At 26.2% G+C, this 12,491-nt stretch overlaps 1 long non-coding RNA gene across 1 annotated transcript; it reads right to left on the bottom strand.

The window, feature by feature from the left end:
* Positions 1-6,851: 6,851 nt before the first annotated feature.
* On the bottom strand, positions 6,852-7,900 carry LOC126909413 (uncharacterized). Its single transcript, XR_007705034.1, has 3 exons — positions 7,616-7,900; positions 7,274-7,317; positions 6,852-7,213 (listed from the first exon to the last, which is right to left on the bottom strand). It is a non-coding gene; the product is annotated as an uncharacterized LOC126909413 (long non-coding RNA).
* Positions 7,901-12,491: the final 4,591 nt, after the last annotated feature.

Here is a 12,491-nt window from a genome sequence, read left to right as displayed (position 1 = left end):
GAAAAAAATTACGCCAAACAGCTATTTTAATTAATACATATAAAAAAATAATATTAAGAATAATAAAGATCAAAACGAAAGGATTTATAATATTTATATACGTTTAAACGAACTTATGCCAAAATAAGGAGAACATAAAAATAACAACAGAAATAATGATAAAACTTAATTTACATAATGATGTAATATACTTGTACAATCATTTATTAAGATTTAATTGGCAATACAATATTTAGCAATAGACGTTCCACGACGTATTACTTTTCATTAACACGATTTTATCAATTAATTTAGTAAAATTAAACATCGAATAAACAGGCTTATAACAACAACATAGTTGAATGATAAAAAAATAATGATATAATATTATTATAGTCAACTTTTTTTTATGTACTATAAATGATTACAATTATTATCTGTAACACAAACCTTCCTCTGTGTAAATCCAAGGTTAGCAAATTAATATGTGAGTTAAATTAAAAGCGAACGGAAACTCATGCTTACATGTAGCTGTTATACGATGTTGCATATCTTCAACACTATAATAATATTATCCATAGTTACTCATAATTAAATCATATTATAAGTCAATACCTTAAAATTATAAACTAAACACGCTGTATGGTAGTATAAATTTCCTTACACCAATTTAATCTTAAAAAAAAAGTTGAATAGACAACAGTACATAGCCAAATTAAATACCATTGCTAAAAGTATAACATAATCAACATTTTTTTCATTTTTGTCAATTAAAATACTATATTATTGAGCATTTTTTTTTTTTAAACGATTTTTCCGTGAATCAAAATACATAAATCTTGTGCAAAAATACCAAAGGATAAAGATGAATGTATTTAAAATAATAGTGTTATTTTACGTTGGATATTATCCACACTCATGCCAATGAAATTTTATTATACATTATACTGTTACTTCATTATTAAGTTGAATATCATGATTAAAACAATACAATTCTGTATAGCATTGTCCTCAAATATTACCACCATGGACGTGCCGCATTGGTCGGCTGTAATCTTCATAATGAGCAGTTGCATTACCTTATTACTCTATCAAACCATGTACGAGAGTACCAGTATAAAAAAACATTTAATATTTTATATGAAACTAAATAAAATTCGTTGTTTTTATTACTAAACACANACTAAATAAAATTCGTTGTTTTTATTACTAAACACACGTATTCGTGAGAGTGTTTAAAAAATATGTCAGGTGAACATAGCAGGTACAATTCAACAATAATCTTATATACGGATCCAGATTTGTCTGCGTTAGTGATCCCCCACATGTGGAAAAGAACACCTGGCTTCCAGCTCATCACCCCCGGACGGACGTGCGAGTATGGGCACAAATTCAAGTACTGCTAGCAGCTGCAAGGTTCTGCCGTGATAGCCAACATCTGTCACGGGTTTACATTTTAGTTTATTCGGTTATGATGGTGCAGAGTTTTAATGGAAGTATAGTGGTCGGTGTATAATATTTTAATATTACTAATGCCGCCGCCGCCTCCGCAAAATATTATATTGACTTGCATCAAACAACAGCCTATACGTACTTAAATATTGAACAACAAGTAATAAAAATTGGTAAAATGACACTTATTTAAAAGAGTTAAAATGCTTTCGTAATCATATTTTATTAATAAATTATTGGCCATGCCACTGTATGCATATTATATTCAAGTATGCGTGTTGATGTTTATTCGTTTATTCATCAGGTATATACGCATGAATCGAATGTATATAACGCATAGCGTGTACCTTCATAAATACCATGCATATAAAGCGTTTTATAGAAGCTAAAACGTTTATCCGTAATTAAAATGATAATGTCTACAATATAAAAACTTACTTATATTGATTAGTCACAATATAATATAGTTTTGACATATTTAGCTGGATTCGCCTAATATTATTTTTTAATCAACCAATACATTATAACTTATGAAATTAATAAGAAAATATCGTCATTATAGGCGTAAATTAATGAACACGGAGTGGCTTAGCCAATCTAATAATAAAATAAGCCCCTTCAAATTTTCAGAAAAATTACATGTATAAAAAATTAATTTAGAGAGAAAAAAATTATATACATTAACTCCTCCAAAAATTTTATTGAAATTGCCCCTAAATCTCAACAATATTATTTTAATATAATAATATTAAAATTTTAATGATTTATTCTGTAAATAATCACACTAAATAGACGCATTAAGAGTAATTAAAAATGGTTAGAAAATTATATGAGGAGCAATAATTTTACCACAGTAATAACAATTATTATAATACATTAATATCAATCATTTTTTAGATGGAAAATTAAGAAATTATACACATCAATATAAACAATATACATAAATTATATTAATTTATATACATATATAAATGTATGGCTATAATAAATATCCATTCACGTGAAATATAATAAAAATAAAAATTATTTACGAAGTTTTAATAATTTATTTTTTTAATATGCCAATTATTTAGGGTAATAATAAAATCAAATCTCTACCTTAATAATTTTAAGGATCAAACAAAAATATACATAATTCTCAAACATATTTTACATGGTTTTTGTGTGTTCTTCTCAGTTTCGTAAAAATCTCCTACAGAACTCAGTGACGAGAGTCACGTAATATTAGAAGTGCGGGGCATATCTCTCGTAGGAATGTTAAACATTATCGGTGATCCATGGCTTAGTCTTATGTATGACGAATATCGATAACTATAAATAGTAGTAAACATTACTTCACTCTTAATAAGTTAGTAAAAAAAATTATTGTTGGTTGACTCTTTCAAGTCTCTAGATACCTATTGTTATAATGTCGATTTTTAAAAACAAAATGAACGTGGTCGACCAGACAGCCCATATTATAATAATTGTTATTATTTAAATAAGTACTAAGAGTGGAGACATCTTTAGAGTGGTTTATGTAGTTTGAAGAACAATAAACCGGGTGATTACACGAAACGCGGTCGAGCATAACGAAATTTAAAACTGAAACATCAAGTTTGTGACCTCACATGGACTACGAACATCAAGAAACTTCAGAAAAAAATTATTTAATCATAAATAACAACCCTGAATAATATATTGTAAATAGATATGGTATTCCAAGCTTTTGAATTGATAAAGGAAATTTTTTTCAGACATTCGTTTGTATTAGGATTTTAATGAGATAAGTTCTCACGTGTTATTCAGTAATTACAAATTTAATAATATCATAACATCGACAATAGTTAAACAAGGCACTAGTATCAAATAAGCAGTTTTAATACACTTCAATAGTTATGTAATTCATTATGAATAAAAGATATAACGAAAGTACAGACAATTTCACTTGTGTTGTGACGCGCGCCTTCTAAAGTTCGAACGTGATCGATATGTTGTTATGGGCGGATGCTGTTTCGCGGGCAAAATTCTCCCAGTCTAGTAAATACAACATTTCCCAACAAATCGCGCTTGCGTAGGGTGTATACATTTATATACGCACTATAAACGAGTTGTGCCACTGAACTTAAAACAACAACGTTTTTCAGTATTTATGTACATGATAGTCATATCTCATGCGTGCGTAACGTTAAATGCTTAAACTTAGAGGAATAAAATGTTAAAATATCAATATTTAACGCTTTCGTGACAGTATATTTTAACCTAATTTTGTATAATCCAACACATACTACTCAGTGAAAACATTTTTGAATTTATTTATTAATTTTAATAACAAATGCTTAAACATTTTAATTTAAGTAAACAAAATTTATCTTGCAAAGCAATAAGAGATAATATTTTACGCACCATTAAAAAATTGAAATCTTTTGGACTATATAGTTAAAAGGATTTAAAAATTTTAGGGTTGTCACATATGTGACAACGCTAAAACTTAAAAAAAATTCAGATTCTTCAGATAATACTCTAAAAGTAGTAACAATTATAAAAAAAAATATTCCAATTATATCATTTTAGGCTTTATTTACAATCTATGAATAGAGGCTTAATAAGTAAAATTAATAATCTAAGATATGGCTGAATAATGACTTTATAAGTGAGACTACTACGAAACCCAACATCATAATAATTAATAATATTTTTACTGTTATAAAGCCCAGTTTAGGCATATTATAAGAGCAAACAGACTGCCGCAATTTTTATTTATCAGTCTTCATATTCAGTTTAAAAGAATACCAATAGAAGTATATATAATACAATTTTTAACTTGTGTAAATAAATAAAAAAATTTAATTTAAATGTATTAAACTTTTGTTTACTAAGACAACATAGACCACTACTCTATTAATGATTATTTGGATACAAACTATTATTTGAACTAGTGTTGTGTAAATAATTTATTATAGCTTTTGAAGTGACGAAAGAAATCAATCCATAAAACATGTGTACATAAAATAAACTATGCACACTTAATACAGAAGGAGATGCACCAAATATAGAAAAACGGTGTAATATGTTACAGTCAACATTTCGTAAACTATTTTTGAATATAACTTATTACATTATCTATATTTAAGTCTAGATGTTGAGCAAATTATTTTTATCAATCTACTAAGCATAGATGCAATTACAGAGGTGCTTTGACTACTAAGCACTTCCAAGGATAACATTAACACCTCCGAGCATATATCACCATTCTTTTAAAATTTTGTAAGGAAAATAATTATTAAAATAATTTCTAATATTATTGAATAAATAAGTACTGTTTTTTTTAAATATTATATTTTAATGCTGCGAGTGTGCAATATAAGTATATTTTACTTTAATCATAGTCAGAGACGTAGCCAGGATTTTTGCTCGGGGTCTAAAGATTTTTTCTAGTTTAACACACACTATTACTAATGCTAAAATGATATACTGTTAATAATAATAATTGACCATCGAAAGGGCTACAGCCCTTTTAATTTCCATTGGCTATGCCACTAAACACAGTAATATGTTTTGGTATCTACAACTATAGTTAAAATACTATAGAGATAAGAAAAAAATATATGAATATAATTCATATTACATCATCGTATAATAGTTACATTAAAAAAATGTTTTGATCTTTGGAACTTTAGCGAAATTACTATCTGTGTTAATGCTACTAAGAAAAACTTCTATAAATGTTTTGATCGCTAAGTTATAAGTCAACNTTTTTAAATCTTGAAAAAAATTATAATAAAAAAATTATTTTTTGTAATTGTTAAAAATATCATATAAAACAATTTTAAATATAGAACTATAGTGTAATTTAAAAAAATATATAAAATGTTATATAGATCATAAGTTATAAAGGTTGTGTATTCCATCTATATATTTATATGTTTCAAAATTATTAAAATAACTAGTGTTAAGCAATTTTCTTACAAAAATGATTAATAAGTTTATCACAATTTTGGAATGAGTAATTATTGAATTACAAAAATTTTAATACATAAAGAGGATATATAACGCATATGGAACAACTCGTACTAGTGGCAATTTATAACACCGCCATATTTATCCACCTATAGTTAGATCTATTCCATCCTGTATTTTATAAATAATAAATTCATTAAAATTTGTGCTGGAAAACGCAGACATTAATATATACACCTGAAAGAATACGCTAGAATACATTACGTTTAATAAATAATAATTCAATGTAGGAATCCTTATCAAAGAACTTAACATGTTTTATTATATTAAACGTTAACTAACCGTAAGNTTATTGTATTAAACGTTAACTAACCGTAATGCTTTAATGTACTACAAACGAAAATTCAAACGCACGTGACGTTATGAAAATATTGGAATGTCTAAATAGGTGACGTTTTTTAAGGATTTTGTTTTGGACGGCAACAGGATACAAGCAGCAGTTGTCATGGGAACGTGGGGACCAGTGAACTACTGCCTCGTGATCACAGACCAGACAGGGTTGCTCTTACAGCGGAATTCAAGATGTACACTATTTTAATTCCAATAACAAACATTAATGAAATTAGCATATGATTTTACTTTTTAGTTAGAACCTTCTATGTAAAAATGTATAAATTTTACATTTNTAGAACCTTCTATGTAAAAAATGTATAAATTTTACATTTAATAAAAAATATTTTAACAAAATGTATTTTTCATTTAATACATAGATTAAGATAAAAATAATTTGAATTGAAATTAACTGTAATAAATATGATTTAATTTACTATTTTGAATTATTATAAATGCATTAAACATTTCAAAGTATTTAGAATTTATTCTTGTTTAAAATAATATAATAAATAATGACATCTATAAAATGCCTTGTTATTTTAGCGTAACATATAAATTTTACTGTATAAACATATTTCCATAAAATTTTTAATTAAATGACAATTCGTTATCAATATTTAAGTCAATGATTATCAACTTAACCAAATTAAAAGAAAAAATCTTTCAAAATCAAATGTAATGGGTTATTAGAATATATTCTTCAAGAGCTTATATTTTTATAACATCTGAACTTGATAAATTAATTTCTTTTTCAAAAAAACTATAAATTAAATTATTATTTACGAAATTAAAATATTAAAATTTAGTAAGAAAATTTAAACATATTAAACTTTATTCGTGACCTTAATTTTATATTCATATTCATATTCTAATTAATATTTTATTTTTATAAATATGATATCTATGTGTTGATAGACATTAATTCAAATTGACTACTTTGAAAAAGAAAATTTAATTATTAAAAATATCTGGCAAATAAAATAAGTATACACACAAAAATAAACGTTAAGGCTGTCAGAAAATCAAATTATTCTACATAATATTCAAAATAAACACCAAGATGGATTAATTTGTTTTCTTTATTAGTCAATAATTTTTTCTTGATTATATATTTAGAAACAAATAATTAAATAAGCACTAACAAATAGTTTTTATTCATTATAAATTATTTTTATACAATTAATGCAACACAAACATTAATAGACATGATACTATTTTCTAGTGATATTTTAAAGGGATTTGTGTCTATATTTAATTTTATTCAAGGGTGTACAGGAATTCTCAGATATCTTCCGTATGATGTGCATCAGAACAGAACGCCCCCATTCGGTCGATGAGGTTCATGACTCACACGCTCACCCCATTCATTATACTAGTGTATACTATATGCATGTAAAAACTGAAACTTCCTGTCGGTCAAAAGTACAGCGTTTACTATTTTGAATACGATCTATGACGTAATAGAAATAAGTTAATGTTTTCAAGAGAATCAGTTTTTAATATCACCTACAGTTACATTGCAAACCAACAGCAATACGTTTTCAAAATCATCTTCTAAATTTAACAATATAACAAAATAGTTTTAATAAAACTATTCTTCATCCACTAATAAAATAATATAGAATTCAAATCGAAATTGATAAAATAAAAAAATTCTATCATAATTTTCAAAGTAAAAAACAGGGTAACAATAAGTAAATAAATGTAATTAGTACAAGTTTAATAGTAAAAAATTGTTATATTGGATTCAGTAAAAAAGTACAGCCGTAATTTACGTGCATAATACTCAATCTTATTTTTAATAATTGTTGATAATAAATAATAGGATTTAACAAGTAAGAAAATTATTTACCCTTCGATGAAGATGTGAGAGCCAAAGCTAAAAGAATGAAATATTTGCAGGACCCCATCTTAGGGGGTTTCTGCGCGTCACTCCTGGCAACAGCAAAACTTAAGCGTTTAATTAAAAAACTTAAACTCGCGCACTCATACACAACGTAATTTTTAATTACACAAAAAATATCCAAAGCACAGAAAATTATGAAAATCGCACTAGCACACACAAGAGTACGCACTAACCGCAATAGTCGTACACACAACGCATACAGTGAGCGCACAACGCAGACTACCGGTAGATGCTCAGTACACATCTAAAACCATACGCAGATGTCCAGTTGTGGCTACGATACCTTTATACTCCCATCAGTGGTACCTCATATACGGTATTTATTGTAAAATTACTATGTGTTCATTAAGCACTCGGCGGCATGCGATTATTGTAATTTCCTCGTAAATGTCATTTATTAACTATTAATAATTAGTTACTTAACTGCACTCGAAATAAAAACCTTTTTATTATCAAAATCGTTTTTTTTTATCAAACAAGTACAGTATAAATAAATGAATGCCAAAATCTCTATGTCAACAATTGAAATCTGAACATGATAACATGATAACATGTTATGAACAATTTTTCGAATTTCACTTTTATTACCGAAAATCTCGATATATTTAAAAAATCAGAAAAGTCTCAGAATAATCCTGTCACTCATAATAATTGTGTCGACAAGGGACAATTTTCAATAAGTTATGACATTTGTACTATTTTATTTTGATATATACTTTAATAAAACAATGTGAGTAGAGGTGTAGCGTCAATCATGGAAAAGATGAGAGAAAATGGACTAAGATGGTTTAGTCATGTTATGAGGATAATGGAATCGGAAGTTGCGAGAACAGATATGGAAAAGAAAGAAGAAAAAGTATAGGTAGACCAAAAAGATATGAAGGGATCTTATTGAATGTGATATAAGGACGGCTGATGTGTGCATCGATGATATGGGAGATTGTGTCAAATGATCGTTAAGGATAAAGGTGGCCGACCCCAAGTAGTTGGGATAAAGTCGAGGAAAAGAAGAAGACATAATCTAAAAAAAAATTCTGAATAATATCATACATGCACTGAAAGTTTTTAACGCATACAATGTAAGAGAGATTTTCGATAAATAGTGATAAAAATCTTATATTTGTGTACGAATTTTTTATAAATTATGTCAAACTTACAATACTTCTTTATATTTTAAAAATATCATACTGACACATGAGAATTTTTGGAATATTTCTTACAGTGCAACAAATGTAAAAATTGTTAAATAGCACGTTATTTTCAATGAGATCTCATATAGTAAGTTATCTTTGAGTTCTCGCAACAGTTAAGTTTAATATATTAGGCTAAAATAGGATTATCTTAAAAGTGAAGACGATATTAATGTTTATAATCAGACATTAGAAATGTATAAATAATGAATATAACATAAGTAAAATAATGACGTAAACAGATTTTAATATTTTGCATTAAAAAATATTTATGATTATTTTTCTACTCAATATCCACTTAAAATTACAAATTCGAATAAATAATTCGGTCGTCTCATGAATTTTAATGGGGGCTACAAACCCTTCAGTTTTTGGCTGAGCCAAATGTATTTAAGTAAAGTGTAAGTATTACTATCAATAAACTTATAATATTCTTCTATAATACACAGATGAATTTAAAGTTAACTATACTTAAAAACGAAAATGACATGTACATAGACTTTTTATTTTACATGAAAGTAATTTGTATTTCGTATATTAGAAAAATTTTTTTAATTTAAATTGAAAAAGTTCACTTTTCATGCAAAAATTTTTATTTTAAGTCTTCTATTACACATAACAGTGATTTTTTTTCCTGTCTCTACCATAGCATATTAATAGTCTATGATTTTGAATCTTGCAATTTTTCACAATATCTTGAATATTATACAATTTTTATCATTTATTCAATAAAAATGAGTAATAACATTCTTGTAATTTGTGAGGACCTGAGCAAAAATAATTGTAATAACATCTGTGTTATCACAATTTGTAACAAGTGCGAGGCTCTATGGCTTCTTACTTAAGGACAGCTGTGATAATAAGATATCAAAATAAAAATAATTTAGAAAATACAATATTGAAACTTTTGTAAATATAGCTGAGTTATAACTATAGTTACCGGATACCTAAAAACAGGTAAGGTAAGGTTGGGTACTTGGATGCTTGGCCTTAGCCTGGAAATTAATCCACATAAAATTTAAAAAATCATATATATTTTTTGTAACAATATTTTTAAGAAGAGAAAAAATTAATTTTAGCCTCCTTGGAAATTATTTATATTTTTCACCTATACTTGAAAGGTAAATTCTATAAGACTGTAATAAGGCCATCTATGATGTATGGTCCAGAGTGTTGGGCGGTTGATAAGAAAGTAGAGCAGAGAATGAGTATAGTAGAGATGAGAATGCTTAGATGGATGAGTGGAGTGACTAAAAAAGATAGAATAAGGTACGAGCATATGAGAGGGAGTATAGGTGTAGCGTCAATCGTGGATAAGATGAGAGAAAATAGACTTAGATGGTTTGGTCATGTTATGAGGAGAGAAGAATCGGAAGCTGTAAGAACAGATATGGAAATGAAAGAAGGAGAGGTAGAGGAAGACCAAAAAAGAGATGGAGGGATGCTATTGAATGCGATATGAGGACAGCTGATGTGAGCGTAGATGATGTGGGAGATCGTGTCAAGTGGAAGTTTGGGATAAGGGTGGCCGACCCCAAGTAGTTGGAATTAAGGCGAGGAAGAAGAAGAAAAAGAACACCTATACTCAACCTAAACCCAACCTGTACATACATGTTATTATTATATTAAAAAAAAGCACATATTTATTTTTGAGATTATAATATTAAATGCGACACTGACAATGAGTTAAATATATTTTAACGCCAGAAATCAACTTTATCTGGCAAGCAAAGGCTAAAATAGTATTATTTTTTAATGGAAGTAAATTATGATTTAAATATAGAATTATAAATAAACGTAATGCGCAATATAAACAATTTTGCGTTCCGTTTTTAATCTCTTAACTTTGAGTAAATTTTTACAATACATAAAAAGTTATTACATACATATCACTAATTATAAATAAAATATAAACACATTGACAACCGTATAAAATGAAAATCAAAGCTTACAAAAATTCAATATTATAAAACAGTGTTATAATTTATTTTAAAAAATGTTCACAACTATTCATAGTGCAAATACATCCAAAAATTTCATTATAAAATAAATATAGAACGTGTATTTCGTAGTTGCTTAACATTATTAATATTACTAAAATAATTACAATATGAATTACACAAGATAAAATTATAATTAATTATAAATCATTCAAGTATTCACTTATTTCAATAGAAATATGGGTATTTTTATGTTGTTCATTATTTTTTTGACTAATGAAAATATTTTTTTTAAAGGTTGACACAAAATTATAATAATTATTAAATATTGAATAATGTCAACATTCTACCTGATAAATGCACGATAATTGTTGTTTATCTATGATCATAGCAAAAATCTTAGAGTAATATATTACTCTATGGTTAAAAGTGATAATAATAGATGATAACATAAACATGAAATGATAAAAACATATGACAATCAGGTTTTAACTCAGCTGTTTTATTTTTTTCAAGAAAGTATCTGTTAGGAGTGAATTTACGGCTTAAAAGAAAATCAGAATTTCATTAAAAACTAGAATACTTAACAAATTTTTGAAAAACTGTAGGTTAAGGTGTCATATTTATTTTTAAGATATTAAGTTTTTTTTTGTGTATGTTGTATTACGCGCAGTCGATTTTAACTTAGTATCCGAAACAATAAATTTATTTTTACAATACCCCCTCCTTTCTTATCGTGATATTTCAGATCGTCAATGGTACCATTTCTACTAATAAGTTTAGTGTTGAGTAATGATATTGTACAATCTCCTTTTGTTGTGACTTGTGTGCGAAAAAATTATCAATGATACAAATGTATAATTATAAAATTTTATATTGTTTCCTATAGTTAAGTCATTAGATGTAGAAATTGGTTGGCTCCATATTCTATAGTGTCATTAAATTCTAAGGGATTTTTTTCAAATTCTTCATCAAAGCACAAGTTCTTGTAACCATGCATTTAATATGGCATCAATTTACTCGTTACATCAATTATTAACGAAATTATTGGTAATTTATCTTTTATATGTTCATAAGTTTTTTAATTAATATTTTAACATTTTCTTTGTGTTAATAATTTTTTATATTAAAGTTGTTTACACATATCATGAGTTTATGTCATCATAATAATGCTTAACTGCATAAGTAGAATGATTAATTTAATAATACTATATTAATTACATTTTATCAAAATTATTTTCAACAAAATCAAATTTGTACTTTAATTAAGACTTGACATTTTAAAAGCGTATCTTAAAATAATTCAATACATTTTGTGGAATATTCTAGTAAAATATATTAGCTAATGATATTAATTAATTTAAGTTTAGTTGAAGAGTTTATTTTTCCCAATGGTTGGGTTCTATTTATGTATTATAAATTATAATTTTTAGTACAGTATTATTTTACATGTATTTTAAGATGCCACTTAAAATTGAATAATTATATCAGTACAAATTAAAAATGAACTATAAAATTATAGTTATCGTTTAAATTACTAAAATAACTCATTATGTATTATGATTAATTCAGTTATTATAATTATTTATTTATTGGATTAGTTTTGTTTCTTAAGTTAAAGTTTTTATCTGATGAAAAATGTTCTGAATTTTTGAAACTTTTTATTTTACAGTTTAACATAGCTGTTTAAAA

This window comes from Daktulosphaira vitifoliae, unplaced genomic scaffold (assembly GCF_025091365.1).
Source record: "Daktulosphaira vitifoliae isolate Bord-2020 unplaced genomic scaffold, ASM2509136v1 Scaffold_356, whole genome shotgun sequence".
NCBI classification, from domain to species: domain Eukaryota; kingdom Metazoa; phylum Arthropoda; class Insecta; order Hemiptera; family Phylloxeridae; genus Daktulosphaira; species Daktulosphaira vitifoliae.
Note: the sequence above shows the minus strand (reverse complement) of the source record. Positions and strands in the feature narration are given on the sequence as shown.